Consider the following 15,247-nt stretch of genomic DNA (forward strand, 5'->3'; position numbering starts at 1 on the left):
CTAGTATCCATTTATTTCTGGAGCTCTAAACTCTTTCGTTCCAGGTATCTCAAATTTAACATGTCTAGTATGTCCATTGACATACCAATTTGGCAACCATATATGTGATTCATTGGAATTGGTAAATATGAAATTAAGGTGAGCAGCTTAGGAGGTACAGTTCCTTCTAGGTAAGAGGTAGTGATTCACATTATGATAAAATGAAAGAACTGGCATTGGCATCTGGTAGTATAATCAACCAAAAATACCAAAGGTGCTCCCAACTAGACCGCGTATAAAATACATTTAAAGTACAACATAAGACTCTTAAAAAAAAAAAGGAAATTTCCAAGGATAACACATTTTCAATTAAAAAATAACCAACTAACCAAAGTTCCTTGACTGAAACTAGGATCCATAAGCAGAGATCAAAAATGGGGGAAAAGGGCAGAACCACTCTGGCCATCACCCTCAGAAGACTGACCCTTGACCAAGTCTTAAGGTAAAGGTGCTTAACTTGAGACTACTGATTAAGCCAGGGGCTAAAATGATCCCAAGTTTTAAGTGCCCTTAACATCGGCAAAGTAAAAAGAAAATTCATGTCTGGATTAAAGCACTTTTGATACAAGTCACCAGAATTGCCATAAATTAAAACAAGTATGAGCTCACACTGAAACATTACTAAATACAAAAGAAACAAGCTACTGTGACGGGAAATTAGAAAATAAACAAGAGATTTACTTCTCCCTGGATTTCAGATGATTGAATTATTAAAGTTAGAGTGTAAAACAGTTCAGCATATTTAAAGAAATAATGATGGGGCCATGAAAATAAGCTTACAACAGGATATATTAATAATAAAAGTGTTACCCAGTAGATTTTTTAAGAAATAAAAATAGAACTTTTGTTGTTTTTTTTTTTTAAATAGAACTTTTGGAAATGAAAAACTGAAGTTAAATAATTTGGTATAAAGAGAGAATTAGTGAAATAAAAGAGGCATAAGTAAGGAATTACACAAAATGTTAAAGAGACAAGAAAAAAAAAATACAAAGGGAAGTTAGCAATACAAAGAACACGGAAGTTAGCAAAACAGAGAACATAGAAAAGTCTAACACGTCTAATCAGGTAATAAGGTAAATGCGGACAATTTTCCAGAGCTGATAAAAGAAATGAATCAATAAACACAAGAGGGACAATATATATCAATCAGGATACACTGAAAAGAATCTATAAGTATGCAAATATACAATGAAGATGCAGAACTCTAAAATAAAAAGGTCTTAAAAAGCAAGAGAAAAGACAGGTCACCTATAAAGAAGATAACCTACAAATAGACTGACACCAGACCTCTCAATGACAGCAATGGGGTGTAGAAGACAGTAGGGATGTATCTTCAAACGATAGTGAGAAAATGAGCATTTCTCTTGTATAATATAACAATGGAATTCTCAATAGGTAAAGCAAAATAAAGACACTTTAAGATATGTACAAACTGAAAGCATTCAACAGATCTTCAATAAAGGGACTTGTAGGGGACATAACTCAGGAAAAAAGGAAAATGATCCCAGAAGGAAGGTTTGAAAAGCAAGAAGGAATAGCTTAAAAAAAAAAAAAAAAAAAAAGATGTGGTTAATATACAGGTAGATAAATACACACAGACATACATGCACATACACAAATGTTTTGCTATTTTTAAGATCAGAAAACACTAATTAGATATGTCATATTAATCGGAAAAAAGTTAAAGTGCCAGGTCCTTGCTTTTTGAATTGTCGAAGATAATTGTTTGATTTTGGTAACTATCACAACGAAATTACAAATATCAACCATTAAAAGTTTGTATAAATGCTTAAACAGTAATATAGGTAGAGTGGGGTGAAGGGTGAGCAAATTGAAAAAGAAGAAAATTCAAGAAGTATTAAAGAAAAGAACACTGGATCTACACCAGTACACTGGTGAAAACAATGCGTGAGAGACACCGCGGCCAACTGCCAGTATACCCAGTTAAAGTGTGGCCGTGAGAAGCGCCAATCAAGAATGTAATCTCAGAGCTCACGCAACAGGGGAAAGGTAACATAGCAGAGCACACCCAGGGGTGAACATCTCCAGAAGTAGAATGCTGAGTGGCTTCTCTCCCAGTGGGAGTTCTCTAATCCCACCTATCTCACACCACAGATCAGAAAAGAGCTAAGAAACAGATCTGGGGACCCCTGCTCCAACAACTAAGGAGCAGACCCCACCCCTGACAGTGCAGTGATAACCAGAGAGTCTGTCTGATACATCCATTTATACATCAGTTTGGCAAACATATATATGATTAACTGAAATTGAGAAGTATAAAATTAAAGTGGACAGCTTAGGCAGTACACTTCTTTCTAGGTAAGAGGTAATGATTCACATTCTGAGAAAATGAAGGAATTGGCTTTGTTATCTGGTAGCATGATCAACCAAAAATATCAAAGAGTGCTCCCAACTAGACTGCTTATAAATACACGTTAAAATACAATACAGAGCTCTTAAAAAAAAAAGTTTCCGAGAATACCACACTCTCAATTACAAAATAACTAACTAACCAAAGGTCCTTGATTGACACTAGAGTAATGCTCCCTGAGCAGAGAGCAAAAGAGGGAAAAAAGGCAGAACTAGTCTAAACCATCTCCCATAGAAGACTGAGCCTTGAACAAGTCACAAGTTAAAGGTGCTTAGCCTGAGACTTCTGATTAAGCCAGGGGCTAAAATGATTGCAGGTTTTAAGTGCCCTTAACATTGACAGAAACAATAAAAAGAAAATTCGTCTTTGTATTAAAACACTTTTGATAGAAGCCATCAGGATTGCCATAAATTAAAACAAGTAGAAGTTCACAATGAAACATCACCAAATACAAAAGAAAACAAGCTACTACAATGGAAAATTAGAAGATAAACAGCAGATTTACTTCTTCCCGGATTTCAGATAATTGAATTATTAAAGTTAGAATATAAAATAGGGGGGCGGTCCCAAGATGTCAGAGGAATAGGACGGGGAGACCACTTTCTCCCCCACAAATTCATCAAAAGAACATTTGAACGCTCAGAAAATTCCACAAAACAATTTCTGAATGCCGGCAGAGGACATCAGACACGTAGAAAAGCAGCCCATTGTCTTCGAAAGGAGGTAGGAAAAAATATAAAAGATAAAATGAGAGACAAAAGAGGTACGTACAGAGCTCCGTCCTGGGAAGGGAGTGTTAAAAAAGAGAGGTTTCCAAACACCAGGAAACACTCTCACTGCTGAGTCTGCGGTGACCCTTGGAACCACAGAGGGCAACATAACGGGGAGGAAAAATAAATAATTAAAACCCACAGATTATGTGCCCAACAGTAACTCCTCCAGCGGAGAAGCAGCACAGATGCCTGCACCCGCCACTAGCAAGCGGGAGCTGAGCAGGGAGGCGCGGCTACATTGCTTAGATTAAGGACTGGGCCTGAATGCCCCGAGGGCAATCTGAGGGAACTAACTTGGGATAGCAAACCAGACTGTGGGATAGCTGCCACATGAAAAGCCCTAACCTAAGACACCGCCAGGCCTGCTGACATAACACAGGACTGACTAGAACTACGCGAAAAGCCCTAACCAAAGACACCTTCAGGCCCGCTCACAGAACACAGGACTGAGCAGAGCTAGCCAGCTGCAGGCCAGGCCATCCCCCACCCTCCGGTGACAGGCAGGTGAGGGCAGACAGAGCCAGAAGGGGGCAATCGCGGCCCCAGAGAGGCATTATCTACCAAACTGCAAGCAGGCTTCGTTGCTAACCAAGACTTCTTGGGATTCTGGACGGTCAACATCCGCCTGAGAAGGTGTGCCGGTTGTACACCCAGAAAACCTAGCAGGAGGGACGGGGGAGGCAATAAGTCACAGCGACCGTGCTCGCCAAACACCTGGTCACCTGAGCTCCTCAGACCTGGGAAGGGCACAAAACGCAGGCCCAACCGAGTCTGCGCCTCTGAGGACTACCTGAACGCCTGAACCTGAGCGGCTTAGACCCGGGAAGTGCATGCAAACCAGGGCTGGCCTCAGACAGTTCCCGGCATAGCAACCTAGAGCCTAAGCAGTGTAGACATGGAAAACACACATGCCATGAGTGCGGGCAAACCCAGTGTGGCCGAGACACTGAGAGCACATGCCAGTGTTACTTGTTTGCAGCGTCCCTCCCTCCCCACAGCACGACTGAACAAGTGAGCCTAAAAAAGTGTCCACCACTGCCCCTTTGTGCCAGGGTGGAAATTAGACACTAAAGAGACCAGCAAACAGAAGAAGCTAAAACAGAGGGACCCTCCTGGGAAGTGACAGGTGCAATAGATTAAAACCCTATAGATAGTACTGACTACATAGGAAGGGGCCACTAGCCCCTTAAGAAATATAAGCTGGATCAAGGAACTATCCGAAAATGAACTGACCCCACACTGCCCACAACAACACCAGAGAAAGTAAAAATAGTAAAAAAATATATCTAGGACTATCATTCTTTAATTTTTTTTTAATTTTAAAAATTTTTAACTCCTCTATTACTCATTTAATTTTCATTTTATAACTATTACTTTGTAAAAAAAAAAAAAGACCCTTTTTAAAAGCAAACTTCATAAGTATATATATTATAATTTTTGTGACTTTTTTTTTTCTCTTTTTCAAAATCCAATCTCTACTCTAGATCTTTAATCTGTGCTTTTTGATATTTGTTATCAATTTTGTACCTTTAAGAAACCCAATCTTCAGTACCCATTTTTACTTGGGAGCGAGATTACTGGCTTGACTGCTCTCTCCCCCTTTGGACTCTCCTTTTTCACCAGGTCGCCTCTGTCTCCTCCCTCCCCCTTCCCTACCCAACTCTGTGAATCTGTGTGTGTGTTCCGGATGGTGGAGAACGCTTAGGGAACTGATTACTGGGTGGATCTGTCTCTCTCCTTTTGACTCCCCTCTTTATCGTCCTGGTCACTTCTGTTTCCTTCCTCCCTCTTCTCTTCTCTGTATACATCCATGAACAACTCTGAGTGGTCCAGACTGTGGGGTGCACATAAGGAGAAATTACTGGCTAGCTTGCTCTCTCCTCTTTTGATTCCCTCTCTTTTCCTCCTGGTAACCTCTTATCTCCCTCCTCCCTCTTCTCTTCTCCATGTAACTCTGTGAACTTCTCTGGGTGTCCCTCACTGTGGAGAAACTTTTCATCTTTAACCTAGATGTTTTATCAATGGTGCTGTACAGATGGAGAAGTCTTGAGGCTACTGTAAAAATAAGACTGAAAGCCAGAAGCAGGAGGCTTAAGTCCAAATCCTGAGAACACCAGAGAACTCCTGACTCCAGGGAACATTAATCGACAGGAGCTCATCAAAAGCCTCCATACCTACACTGAAACCAAGCACCACCCAAGAGCCAACAAGTTCCAGAGCAAGACATACCATGCAAATTCTCCAGCAACACAGGAACATAGCCCTGAGCTTCAATATACAGGCTGCCCAAAGTCACTCCAAACCCAATGACATCTCATAACTCATTACTGGACACTTCACTGCACTCCAGAGAGAACTCCAGCCCCACCCATCAGAACACCAACACAAGCTTCCCTAGCCAGGAAACCTTGATAAGCCTCTGATACAGCCCCACCCACAGCCAGGAAACTCCACAATAAAGAGAACTCCACAAACTTCAAGAATACAGAAAGGCCACCCCAAACACAGCAATATAAACAAGATGAAGAGACAGAGGAATACCCAGCAGGTAAAGGAACAGGATAAATGCCCACCAAACCAAACAAAAGAGGAAGAGATGGGGAATCTACCTGATAAAGAATTCCAAATAATGATAGTGAAAATGATCCAAAATCTTGAAAACAAAATGGAATCACAGATAAACAGCCTGGAGACAAGGATTGAGAAGATTTAAGAAAGGTTTAACAAGGACCTAGAAGAAATAAAAAAGTCAATATATAAAATGAACAATTCAATAAATTATATCAAAAACACTCGGGAGGGAACAAACAGTAGAAATACGGAGGCAGAATATAGGATTAGTGAGGTAGAAGATAGAATGGTAGAAATAAATGAATCAGAGGAAAAAAAGAAAATGAATTAAAAGAAATGAGGACAATCTCACAGACCTCTGGTACAATGTTAAACACCCCAACATTCGAATCATAGGAGTCCCAGAAGAAGACGACAAAAAGAAGGACCATGAGAAAATACTTGAGGATATAACAGTTGAAAACTTTCCTAAAATGGGGAAGGAAATTATCACCCAAGTCCAAGAAACCCAGAGAGTCCCAACAGGATAAACCCAAGGTGAAACACCCCAAGACACATATTAATCAAATTAACAAAGATCAAACACAAAGAACAAATATTAAAAGCAGCAAGGGAAAAACAACAAACAACACATGAGGGGATTCCCATAAGGATAACAGCTGATCTTTCAATAGAAACTCTTCAAGCCAGGAGGGAATGGCAAGACATACTTAAAATGATGAAAGAAAATAACCTACAGCCCAGATTACTGTACCCAGCAAGGATCTCATTTAAATATGAAGGAGAAATCAAAAGCTTTACAGACAAGCAAAGCTAAGTGAATTCAACACCACCAAACCAGCTCTCCAACAAATGCTAAAGGGTCTTCTCTAGACAGGAAACACAAAAAGGATGTATAAACTCAAACGCAAAACAATAAAGTAAATGGCAACAGGATCATACTTATAAATAATTACCTTAAACGTAAATGGGTTGAATGCCCCAACCAAAAGACAAAGACTGGCTGAATGGATACAAAAACAAGACCCCTATATATGTTGTCTACAAGAGACCCACGTCAAAACAGGGGACACATACAGACTGAAAGTGAAGGGCTAGAAAAAGATATTCCATGCAAATAGAGACCAAAAGAAAGCAGGAGTAGCAATACTCATATCAGATAAAATAGACTTTAAAACAAAGGCTGTGAAAAGAGACAAAGAAGGTCACTACATAATGATCAAAGGATCAATGCAAGAAGAAGATATAACAATTATAAATATATATGCACCCAACATAGGAGCACTGCAATATGTAAGACAAATGCTAAAAAGTATGAAAGGGAAAATTAACAATAACACAATAATAGTGGGAGACTTTAATACCCCACTCACACCTATGGATAGATCAATTAAACAGAAAATGAACAAGGAAACACAAACTTTAAATGATACAGTAGACCCATCCCACTCCAGTACTTTTGCCTGGAAAATCCCATGGACGGAGGAGCCTGGTAGGCTGCAGACCACGGGGTCCCTAGAGTCGGACACGACTGAGCGACTTCACTTTCACTTTCATGCATTAGAGAAGGAAATGAAGCCTGGTGGGCTGCCGTCTATGGGGTCACATAGAGTCGGACACAACAGAAGCAACTTAGCAGCAGCAGCAGTAGCAGGGTTGAAGGAAAGAAATCTTTAAAATTAGGGCAGAAATAAATGCAAAAGGAATAAAAAAGACCATAGCAAAAATCAAAAAAGCCAAAAGCTGGTTCTTTGAGAGGATAAATAAAATTGAGAAACCATTAGCCAGACTCATCAAGAAACAAAGGGAGAAAAATCGAATCAATAAAATTAGAAATGAAAATGGACATATCACAACAGACAACACAGAAATACAAAGGATCATAAGAGACTACTCTCAACAATTATATGCCAGTAAAATGGACAACGTGGAAGAAATGGACAAATTCTTAGAAAAGTACAACTTTCCAAAACTGGACCAGGAAGAAATAGAAAATCTTAACAGACCCAACACAAACACGGAAATTGAAACTGTAATCAGAAATCTTCCAGCAAACAAAAGCCCAGGTCCAGACGGCTTCACAGCTGAATTCTACCAAAAATTTAGAGAAGAGCTGACACCTATGCTACTCAAACTCTTCCAGAAAATTGCAGAGGAAGGTAAACTTCCAAACTCATTCTACGAGGCCACCATCACCCTAATACCAAAACCTGGCAAAGATGCCACAAAAAAAGAAACCTACAGGCCAATATCACTGATGAACATAGATGCAAAAATCCTTAACAAAATTCTAGCAATCGGAATCCAACAACACATTAAAAAGATCATACACCATGACCAAGTGGGTTTTATCCTAGGGATGCAAGGATTCTTCAATATCCGCAAATCAGTCAATATAATACACATTAACAAATTGAAAGATAAAAGCCATATGATTATCTCAATAGATGCAGAGAAAGCCTTTGACAAAATTAAACATCCATTTATGATAAAAACTCTCCAGAAAGCAGGAATAGAAGGAACATACGAACATACCTCAACATAATAAAAGCTATATATGACAAACCCACAGCAAACATTATCCTCAATGGTGAAAAATTGAAAGCATTTCCCCTAAAGTCAGGAACAAGAAAAGGGTGTCCACTTTCACCACTACTATTCAACATAGTTTTGGAAGTTTTGGCCACAGCAATCAGAGTAGAAAAAGAAATAAAAGGAATCTAAATTGGAAAAGAAGTAAAACTCTCACTGCAGATGACATGATCCTCTACATAGAAAACCCTAAAGACTCCACCAGAAAATTACTAGAGCTAATCAATGAATATAGTAAATTTGAAGGATATAAAATCAACACACAGAAATCCCTTGCATTCCTATACACTAATAATGAGAAAATAGAGAAATTAAGTTAACAATTCCATTCACCATTGCAACGAAAAGAACAAAATACTTAGGAATAAATCTACCTAAAGAAACAAAAGACCTATATATAGAAAACTATAAAACCCTGGTGAAAGAAATCAAAGAGGACACTAATAGATGGAGAAATATACCGTGTTCATGGCTCGGAAGAATCAATATAGTGAAAATGAGTATACTACCCAAAGCAATCTATAGATTCAATGCAATCCCTATCAAGCTACCAACGGTATTCTTCACAGAGCTAGAACAAATAATTTCACAATTTGTATGGAAATACAAAAAACCTCGAATAGCCAAAGCGATCTTGAGAAAGAAGAATGGAACTGGAGGAATCAACCTGCCTGACTTCAGGCTCTACTACAAAGCCACAGTCATCAAGACAGTATGGTGCTGGCACAAAGACAGAAATATAGATCAATGGAACAAAATAGAAGCCCAGAGATAAATCCACACACCTATTGACACCTGATCTTTGACAAAGGAGGCAAGAATATACAATGGAGAAAAGTCAATCTCTTTAACAAGTGGTGCTGGGAAAACTGGTCATCCACTTGTAAAAGAATGAAACTACAACACTTTCTAACACTGTTCACTAAAATAAACTCAAAATAGATTAAAGATCTAAACGTAAGACCAGAAACTATAAAACTCCTAGAGGAGAACATAGGCAAAACACTCTCTGACATACATCACAGCAGGATCCTCTATGACCCACCTCCCAGAATATTGGAAAGAAAAGCAAAAATAAACAAATGGGACCTAATTAACCTTAAAAGCTTCTGCACAACAGAGGAAACTATAAGCAAGGTGAAAAGACAGCCTTCAGAATGGGAGAAAATAATAGCAAATGAAGCAACTGACATAGAACTAATCTCCAAAATATACAAACAACTCCTGCAGCTCAATTCCGGAAAAATAAACGACCCAATCAAAAAATGGGCCAAAGACCTAAACAGACATTTCTCCAAAGAAGACATACAGATGGCTAACAAACACATGAAAAGATGCTCAACATCACTCATTATCAGAGAAATGCAAATCAAAACCACTATGAGGTACCATTACACGCCAGTCAGAATGGCTGCGATCCAAAAGTCTACAAGCAATAAATGCTGGAGAGGGTGTGGAGAAAAGGGAACCCTCTTACACTGTTGGTGGGAATGCAAACTAGTACAGCCACTATGGAGAACAGTGTGGAGATTCCTTAAAAAACTGGAAATAGAACTACCATACGACCCAGCAACCCTACTGCTGGGCATACCCAGCAAGGAAACCAGAATTGAAAAAGACACGTGTTCCCCAATGTTCATAACAGTACTGTTTATAATAGCCAGGACATGGAAGCACCCTAGATGTCCATCAGCAGGTGAATGGATAAGAAAGCATGCTACATATACACAATGGAGTATTACTCAGCCATTAAAAAGAATACATTTGAATCAGTTCTAATGAGGTGGATGAAACTGGAGCCTATTATACAGAGTGAAGTAAGCCAGAAAGAAAAACAATACAGTATACTAACTCATATATATGGAATTTAGAAAGATGGTAACGATAACCCTGTATGCGAGACAGCAGAAGAGACAGAGATGTATAGCACAGTCTTATGGACTCTGTGGGAGAGGGCGAGGGCGGGATGATTTGGGAGAATGGCATTTAAACATGTATAATATCATATGTGAAATGAATCGCCAGTCCAGGTTTGATGCACGATACAGGATGCTCAGGGCTGGTGCACTGGGATGACCCAGAGGGATGGTATGGGGAGGGAGGTGGGAGGGGAGTGCAGGATGGGGAACACGTGTACTCCTGTGGTGGATTCATGTTGATATATGGCAAAACCAATACAATATTGTAAATATTGTAAAGTAATTAGCCTCCAATTAAAATAAATAAGTTTATATTTTTAAAAAAATATATAAAATTAATCAGCATAAGATATTTTTAAAAAATCATAGAACAATGAAAAGAAGCATACAACAGGATATATTAATAATAAAAATTATCAGGTAGACATTTGAAGAAATAAATAGAACTTCTGGAAATGAAAAACTGAAGTTAAATATTTCAGCACAAAGAGAGAAGTAATGAAGTAAAAGAGGCATAGATAAGGAATTACATCAAATGATATACAGAGAGACAAGAGAGAAAAATATAAAGTAAGTTTAGCAATGCAGAGAACATGGAAAAATCTAGCATGTCTAATCAGGTAATTAAAGGCAGAGAATATTCCAGAGCTGATAAATGATATGAATCAATAAACACAAGAGGGACAATATATACCAAGCTGGATACATTGAAAAGAATCTATAATTATGCACATCTATAGCAGAGATGCAGAACTCCAAAAATAAAAAGATCTTCAAAAGCCAGAGAGAAGAGAGATCACTACAAATGAGATAACTTACAAACAGACTGACACCAGACCTCCCAATGGTGACTATGGGACATAGAAGACAGTAGGGCCAACAGTAAAGAAAGAGAGGCCCTTAAACAACATAATTACACAGCTGGATTTATTCAATACACAGAACTTGTTACTCATTAATTAGTAAATACACACATATTTCTCAAAATACATGGAATCCTTACAAAATTATGTTAGTAAGTAAAAAAACATATCTCAATACATTGTAAGGAATACTATATATAAAGAATCTATTAGCAATGTGGTTTTTGATAAAAAGATAAGTGATAAATTTCATATACATTTAGGAATTAAAGTCATTAATCAAAGAAAAATTATAAATTTAAGAATACTTGGAAATAAAAACTTGAGCAAACGAGACAATTCAAGAGAAATTTGTAGCCTTAAGTCCTTATATTAGGTAAAGAAGAAAGGGTAACGATTGATGAGCTAAATATACCATTTAATAATTTAGATAAAAACAGAATAAAGGCAATAGAAAGGGGGAAAATGCAAGCAGTGTCAGATTTTATATTGCTGGGTTCCCAAATCACTACAGACAGTGACTGCAGCCATGTCCTCCCTGGAAGAAAAGCTATGACAAATCTAGACAGTGTATTTAAAAGCAGAGAAATTAAAAAACAAAACACAGACATCACTTTGCTGACAAAGCTCTGTATAGTCAAAGCTATGGTTTTTCAGTTATTCATGTATAGATGTGAGAGTTGGACCATAAAGAAGGTAGAGCACCGAAGAATTGATGCTTACCAATTGTGGTGCTAGAGAAGATTCTTGTAGTGCTGCTGCTGCTGCTGCTAAGTTACTTCAGCCGTGTCTGACTTTGTGTGACCCCATAGACGGCAGCCCACCAGGCTCCCCCGTCCCTGGGATTCTGCAGGCAAGAACACTGGAGTGGGTTGCCATTTCCTTCTCCAATGCATGAAAGTGAAAAGTGAAAGTGAAGTCGCTCAGTCGTGTCCGACTCATAGCGACCCCATGGACTGCACCTACCAGGCTCCTCCGTCCATGGGATTTTCCAGGCAAGAGTACTGGAGTGGGGTGCCATTGCCTTCTCTGAATTATATACTAGTTTATAAGAAATCTACTGTATAGACACAGTGTGACAGTAAATGGATGGAAAACAATGCTAGAATGATTTCAACTACTAGATAAAATAGACTTCAAAACAAAAACAAGGAGGCATAACAGGAAGACATAACAGTCATAAATGGGCTTCATGGTTGTCCAGTGGTTAAGAGTAAGCCTTGCAATGCAGGGTACTGGTTTGAACCAGAATGAACACTGGTTCAGTCATTGGCCCAGGAAAATCGCACATGCTGCAGAGCCACTAAGCCTTGGCCCCACAACAACTATGCCTGTGCACCACATTTACTGAAGTCTGTGTACTCTGGAAGAGCCCATGCTCTGAAACAAGAGAAACCACCAACAATGAGAAACCCCATACACTGCAAGTATAGAGTAGCCCCCATTCACCGCAACTAGAGAAAGCTCTCGTGTAGCAATGAAGAACTAGCACAGCCAAATATAACTGGGGGGGAAAAAAAAGCTATAATATAAAAAATACTAATTGTCTCTAGGGTAAATTGCAGTTGCTTCCCACCTCTCCGGAGATTTCAAGATCAGCAGGTAGGTCTGACCCAGGCTCCTAGCAGATTATTGTTTCTGTCATGAATCCTGGAGCATGTGAGATTTTGTGTGTGCCATTTAAGAGTGATGTCGCTCTTTTGCTTGAAATATATTTTTCCATCCTTTCACTCCCAACCTATTTGTGTCTTTGAGTCTAAAGTGAGACTTCTAGATGACATATAGTTGGGTCGTGTTTTTTCCTACTCCTTAAAAAAATCTGTGTACCTTAATTGGTGGGATTAATGTATTTTCTTTTAGAGTGATTACTGATAAGGAAGTTTAGTTCTGTCATTTTACTGTATTCTACATCTATCTTTTTGTTCCATAATTCCTACAATACTGCCTTCTTTTCCATGATTGATTTTGTCTAGTGTACCATTTTGATCCTTCTCTTTCCTCTTGTATTTATTTTAGTTATTTTATTAGTGGTTACTCTAAGGATTATAATATCTTAATTTTATAACAATCTGTAAATGATACCAACTTAACTTTATAGCATACAATACTTTGCTTCTATATATAGCTCTATCCTCTCCTTTATTTTATTATTGTTGGAAAATATCTTTAAATATTGTGTGCCCATTAATGGATTTACAATTTTTGTTGTATGCATTGTTTTTAAAATCAAATGGGGGAAAAAGAAGAGTTACAAACCAACAATATAATAATACTGGTTTTTTTATTTACCTCCATAGTTATCTTTCCTTGTATTGTTTATTTTTTCCAACAGCTTTGAACTACTGTCCTTTCATTTCAGCCTGATAAGACTCTCTTCAGTATTTCTATAAGGAAGGTCAACTAGCAGTGAACTTCCTCAGTTTTTATCTGGGAATATCTTACTTTTCCTTCATTTTTAAAGGATTGTTTTGCCAGGTGTAGACTTCTTGGTTGACTCTTTTCTTTACATCTTTAAATGTTATCCTGCTACCTTCTGTCTTCCATGGTTTCTAATGAAAAGTCAGCTGTTAATCTTATTGAAGAGCTCTTCTACAATAGCAAGTGCTTTTTGCTTGCTGCTTTTAAGGTTCTCTGTCTTTATTTTTTGAAATTTTGATTTTGTGTGTTTTGATGTGAATCTCTTTGAGTTGATTCTACTTGAATTTCATCGTGTTTTTTGGATATGTAGATTTCTGCCTTTAGTCAAAATTTTCTTTCCTTCTAAGACTCCCATAATGGATACTCTTGATAGCAACCCACCTACCCCTCAGATTCTGTTCACTTTTTTCATTCTTTTTCCTCTCCGCTCCTGATTTGATAATATTAACTGTCGTATTCTCTGATTCTGTCTTTTGCCTGCCCAAATCTGCTGTTGAGTCTATCTAGTGGATTTTTCATTTTAGCTATTATACCTTTTAAGCTCCAACTTTTCTATTTGGTTTCTTTTAATTATTTCAATCTCTGTTGATATTCTCTATCTGGCAAGACATTCTTCTTCTGATCTCCTTGACATCACTGTCTATCATTTCTGTTAGTTCTCTAAGCTTATGTAAGACAGCTAACTTAAACTCTTATTCTAGTAAGCCCAATGTTTGTGCTTCCCCATGCTATTTTCCCCTGGTGCATGGGCCACACTTTCCTGCTTTTTTATATGCCTTTTAATTTTTGTTGGAAATAATACGTTTTGAATATAATACAGTGATAACTTTGGAAATACAATTATTCCAGGTTTTACTGTTGTTGCTTTTGAGGGAAGTCATCCACTTGTCTAGTGATATTCTCAAAGCCTATATTTATTGTCATATGTGATCACTGAAATGTGTTCCATTACCTCAGCAATCAGCCAAATATTTTTAACATCCTGACAGAATGATGTGATAGATTCTTTTAAAAAATTCTGAAGCAACAAAGAAGCAATCCTCTCAGTCTTTGGAGATTGGAACTGAGCTAAGGCACACTTTCACTACTTAGCCAGCGTACCTATGTACAGTTCAGCCTCAGAAGTCCGTTCATGCTTGGGCAGAGCCCAAAACTGCTCCAGAGTTTTAACTCTGGGGTTCTCTCAGGTTTTTTATGAGCAAGCATCCAGATCTGGGCGTATGTGTTGAACCCCTGATTTCCTGGCATATGAGGTAGTCCTTTAAGGACTTTATTCCCCTTACATTTAAAATGGAAAACTAAAAAGGACCCACCATGTAGCACAGGGGACTCTGCTCAGTGTTGCACGGCAGCTTGGATGGAGAGTTTGCGGCAGACTGGATACGTGTATATGTATGGCTAAGTCACTCTGCTATGCACCTGAAACTGTCACAACACTGTAGACTGGCTGTACTCCAATATAAAATAAAAGGTTACACTACAAAAAAGAACTTAATTCCTCCCCACATCTTACTCTTAGCTTTCTCTTTCTCAGGTCTTTCTGTCTCTCCACTGCTTTCCCCACTCTTCATCCTTTGCCTAAGAGACAGCTATGCATATTATGTCTTGAAATGCTTTTGACGTACACAAATGCTTTCGCCAAACATGTTGTTCCAGCCTGAAGGAAGTGAAATAAAACCAAGTGTCTACACTGCCCCTTCT

The 15,247-nt window shown here is 38.3% G+C and overlaps 1 protein-coding gene across 1 annotated transcript in view; it reads right to left on the reverse strand.

Moving 5' to 3' along the window:
• WDPCP (WD repeat containing planar cell polarity effector) overlaps positions 1-15,247 on the reverse strand; it is a 282,688-nt gene that overhangs the window by 40,104 nt on the left and 227,337 nt on the right. The window lies entirely within an intron of this gene.

The sequence above is a fragment of the Bubalus kerabau genome, chromosome 11, assembly GCF_029407905.1.
Source record: "Bubalus kerabau isolate K-KA32 ecotype Philippines breed swamp buffalo chromosome 11, PCC_UOA_SB_1v2, whole genome shotgun sequence".
Lineage (NCBI taxonomy): Eukaryota > Metazoa > Chordata > Mammalia > Artiodactyla > Bovidae > Bubalus > Bubalus kerabau.